At 35.1% G+C, this 5,373-nt stretch overlaps 1 protein-coding gene across 3 annotated transcripts in view; it reads right to left on the bottom strand.

Annotated features, from left to right (window-relative positions):
* SNTG1 (syntrophin gamma 1) overlaps positions 1–5,373 on the bottom strand; it is a 109,790-nt gene that overhangs the window by 25,583 nt on the left and 78,834 nt on the right. The gene's annotated exons all lie outside the window — the stretch shown is intronic.

The raw sequence follows: 5,373 nt of genomic DNA, 5'->3' as shown, positions 1-5,373 counted from the left end.
CAGTTTGCCAGAAAACGATACATAGAAGTTTATTATTTGAAACATTGATGCGTGATACACTGGTTGCCTCCCGCATAGCCTAAACCAGGTGGGGGATTGATCCTGCAACCAAGGTATGTGCCCTTGACCTGGAAGCGAACCCATGACCTTTCGGTCCAAGGGCTGGTGCTCTAATCACTGAGCAATTGGCCCAGGCTCCTCTTGACATTTTCAATGCATCTTATTTATAATTGAAAGATCACATTAAAAACCTCCAATATTAAACATCATGTAAAAAAAATCACTTGATATTATAAGCTACAGCATTTTTGTTAATTGTTAAACCACTTTCAGCCCTAGTTTTCTTGTCTTTTCAAATTTGGTGTAGAAAAGAGGTTCTTATAGCTCCTCTTCAGGTCTAAATGCTCATACTCTAAATTATGTGAATGTTGTGCATTTCAATAACAATTAAAATTTTCCTCAAAATGTAATAACCAGTCTACGTAAATATGTCTATGAACTTTTGTTGATTTTATTGTTGTTGTGGGAGAAAATTAAACAGTGCCATTGTAAATTGTTTGCCAAGTGCTATAGAAGTTAAAGCAACTCTGTACAACTCTAACATTTATTTTTTTTCTGTATCAAATTACTATGTTTAGATATAAGCTTGATGAACAGAAACAGACAAAAATCCCCAAATAAACTGAAGGCACTCTAACGTCTCATGCTTGAGAATTATTCTTTTGTACAACACAACGAACTTTAGAAAATGGACACACTGCTTTGAAATCCTCTTCAGAACTGTGCACTTGGTAAAAGCCTTTTGCCTCTAAAACGCTCTGCATCTAAATTATTAACATTTTTAGAGAAATTTGCTCTGATATTTTTAACCAAGCACTTTCAACTGATAACAAAGAAGTATTCAAATATACATGTTTGATTTACCTTAAAACGATATGAAAACCCATTAAAAAGTACAACTATTGTTTGCGTAATCTTCTTCTGAATTTGTGACAAAAATATGCATGGCACCAAAAGAATGTAATGTTCCATGATTTTCTTAGGTTTAATTTTAGATTCAACAGAGAGTAAGACTAAAATATCTACACAGAAGCTCAGCCATCCTAGGAAAATGAGACCTAATTTGACTTTAGCAATATACATTTCTTTCCTTCCACTTTCTGATTGCCGTAACTATTGCTTCATGTACCATGAATTAAAGTGTGTCTTGGGCATATTTGTTCGTTCTGTTTTAAATGAATCACGGCAGTTTGATATTTTCGGCTGACTGGAGTTAATACACTCAGATCAAATCTGCAATTTATGTAATCATATATGTGACATAAGTCCTAGATAAAAATCTGAAGGACTTAACCTTTCATAAATCCAGGGCTGTATATTAACATATATCACGTTTGACATCTGTGTCTACTTTTCAGGTTGGCTTGATAGAAATCCTATCATAAATAGAAGTGAAGTATGTATTTGAAGAGCTTCTTGGTTTACATACGATCTCTTACTTGATTTGGTTATTTGGGAAGGTGTTGAGTAAAATAGATGGATTAAAAAGATTACTGTTTGGGGGCATGATTTTGCCTCTACTATTGAATGAATTAGAGTATTGATTAATTGGTCAACAGGGCCCCAATTTTCCCTAAAGGAAACTGAGAAAAATATAGACCAAAAGGTGGCAGGTACTGGTCAGGACACATACTTAGGTTGTGGGTTTGATCTCCAATCAGGACACATGCAGAAGACAACCAATTGATCAATTGATCTCTCTCTCTCTCTCTCTCTCTCTCTCTCTCTCTAAAACTCAGTACTAATTTAAAAAAAGATTTGCAAGCCATGTTGCAACATTTCTATATAATCCTGAAAGCTGAAGCATTGAAATGAATGAAAGGATCTCATTTGTATTTTAGAATGATATCTCTGTGGTGGTTAAAAAAGGTGGAAAACTTAATAAGGTTAAGAGATATAAGAAGAATGCTGAATTACTCAAAGTGGCCCTCGCTGGTTTGCTCAGTGGTTAGAGCATCGGCTAATGGACTGAGCGTCCTGGGTTTGATTCCAGTCAAGGGCAGGTACCTGGGTTGCAGGCTCAATCCCTGGCCCTGGTCAGGGTGCATGCGGGAGGCAACCAATCAAATGTGTCTCTCTCACATCGATGTTTCTCTCTCTGTGTCTCTCCCCTTCCTTCCACTCTCTCTAAAAATCAATGGGGGAAAAATATCCTCTGGTGAGGATTAACAAAAAATAATAATAGTAAATTACTCAAGATGAACAATGATAAGAATCAGTTTCTAGAGAGTGGTTCTGGGTATGTAGAAAGAACTATTTACTCAAAAGATATTGAAAATATGCCATTTATTTGATTTGGTTATTTGGGAAGGTGTTGAATAAAAAATAAAAAGAAGCACTCAGGTTAGTGATTTCAGTAATTTATTCTATTTCTCCTTCAGTTCATGGTCACAGACAACAGTGGGGTAGGTCTTGGATGGACGGGGTTGGTGCGGGGTGGAAGGGATCAGTGAGGGGGGTGGGGGAAGGAGACATATGTAATACTTTTAACAAGAAGATAAATTTTTTTTAAAAAACCAAATAATATAATATACAAACACTTTTGAACCATAAAGCATGCTAAGCACTAAAAGTAAAGAGATAAATACTTTTACCAACCATAATATACATTTAATTACCCCTAGCACTCCTTTTCTTTTCTTAAAAAAATTGAATTTATTGGAGTGACATTGGTTCCCAAAACCATACAGGTTTCAAGTGTACAATTCAATAAACATCATCTGCACACTGCATCATACAACCAACGCACAAACTCTCTTTTCATCCCCACTTTCCCCCATTTTGCTACTTCCACAAAGACCCTCATCCCCCTTTCCCTCTGGCTATCACCACACTCTTGTCTGATATATATATACATATATATATATATATATACTATTATATTCATTATGCTCACTTTTCACACACAAAAAATAAAGCTTAGAGTAAAAGATCAGCCAAAGTTCACAAACCTCTATTGCTCCTTCTAATTCCCTGACAGTGCAATTTTCTTCAATATTTTGACATTTCAGAATTGAAAATAGACATATGTTAGACCTTTTACTTATGTCTAAAATAATTACATAAAATAATTATGAAATATAATATGAAATTAGACATACATACAGTATGAATTAATTACCATAGAAAATACATAACATCTCATCATTGATAAAAATGAGAAGTATTACCTCATTGAAGTTAAAATGATGGACCTTGGCAAAACCAACCAACAAATTGTTTCCTAGTTTTTGAGCTAAATAATCTTCTATACTTGTCATCATAGAACAATTATTTGTCTTTTCTTTTGAATCCTTACTATTTCCACTGCCTCTGAGCTTCTTTAGAGACGAAACCAAACACAACATCTCCCAGTCCCAGACATGAAATAAACTTTTATTGAGTGAAGGAGTGAACAATAAATGTGTTCTTGAATCCGAATTGCTGTGCTATCCACTCTGAATAGTGCTATGTTTACAACTGCTTATTACTGTATTATTTATTGAGTGTAATTCATTCAATCGCTAAAAGCTTGATGTATGTATAGGAAACTAAGATAATTTTACTTACAAATTAGGGAGGATAAAAGGGCCTAAGTGGAATTAATGTTTCTGTACTTCATTCAAAGTGATAAATTGTCAGTACTAGTGGTGTCAGAAGATATGCATGTATACTGAAGAACGAATGTAGAACGCTACCCAGAAAACTATGGGAAATGTTATATTCAAAAACACTATAAATAAACTAAGATGTAACCCAAAACTGTGAGTATAGCTGAAGCAAACTTTGATGGAAATGTCTAGTTCTGATTACATATATTAGGAAAATAATCTGAAAAATTAATGATCAAATGGGGGTTGGCAAAACTGTGGCCTATGGGCTAAATCTAGCCTGTCGTCTGTTTTGATAAATAAAGTTTTATTGGAACAGAGCCATACCCATTCATTTATATATTATGTATGCAGTTTTTATTGTAAAGGGCAGGATTGAATAGCTGTGACAGAGACATTAAGGCCTGCAAAGCCTAAAATATTTACTATACCACTCTTCACAGAAAACTTTCTAGGCCCCTAGAACTTCCATCTCAAGAAACTGCAAGAACAGAAAAGCAAGCCAAAGAATTGAAGGAATGGAAACAAGACAAAAAAAGAAGCCGAAACTAATGATTTACAATATGTACACATAAGGGATAGTTTCAACAAAGTCTCAAATTAGTCCTTTGAAAAAAATAAATAAAATTTACATCTCCCTAGAAAAACAACCAAGATAAAAGAGAAAATACAAATTTCAAGAATGAAAAGTAAGACATCACTAGTGTTCCTACACTTATTTAAGAAACTAATACTATGAGAATATCACAAACTATATGAAAATAATTTTGCTATCAACTAAATTATACACTTTCCTTGAGAAAATCTTATTTAAAAGAATACAAGAAGAAATAAAAAAATTCCATAAAACTATATCTATTAAAGACACCAAATCCATTACAAAATTATTATTAGAGTCAGTGTTTTAAGTGCTGTTTTTTTAAAAATCAGATTAATAAATGTTTTACTGTGTTATACTATTCTTTCCTAATTCTTGTTATTACTACCAGAACTATCCTATCCTATATAATAAAAGCCTAATATGCTGAGTGTCCCACCATTCATTCGACCCTTTGACCAGTCACAATGATGCACACTGACCACCAGGGGGCAGATGCTCCGGCCAGTAGGTTAGCTTGCTGCTGGGGTCCGGCCGATTGGGACTGGGCAAGATGGGCCGGACATGCCCTGGAGTCCATCCGCAGTCCCTCCCCAGCCCTGATCGTGCACCAGTGGGGTCCCTCGGCCTGGCCTGCACCCTCTCGCAATCTGCAGGCCAGGCCGAAACTGTGGGCCTCTAGTATGAAAGTAAGAACCAGAAGGCATCCTATATTAAGAGTTTGACTAAAGGTCCCTTTTTGAATTAAGAAAAAAATCAGAATTCAGTAACATGAACTCACCGACTCAAATCTGTCCCGGGCACATACTGAGAGAAGCGAGAATGAAGTAGAGGGAGCAGTCTCAGGTCACACCATCGCTTTTCCCATCTCAAGCCTGGAGAAGTTGGCCATGAAGAACATGATAAGGTGTCCTGAAAAGAATTCCAACATTCACTAGTGTCTTTTTTTTTTTTTCTTTCTGTGCTTTGAGTTTCTATTTCAAAAATCCTTTGGAGGGATATATTTTCCCCTAAATAATCAGAAGGTATTTACAGATTACCACAAGGAGAAGTCCATATTAATTAACAATGAAATTATATTCGTTAACTTCTTTATGAATGGAATTCTAACAGAAAATACAGCAG

The sequence above is a fragment of the Myotis davidii genome, unplaced genomic scaffold, assembly GCF_000327345.1.
Source record: "Myotis davidii unplaced genomic scaffold, ASM32734v1 scaffold317, whole genome shotgun sequence".
Lineage (NCBI taxonomy): Eukaryota > Metazoa > Chordata > Mammalia > Chiroptera > Vespertilionidae > Myotis > Myotis davidii.
The sequence above is the reverse complement of the archived record's forward strand: the minus strand, read 5'-3'. Positions and strand labels throughout refer to the sequence as shown.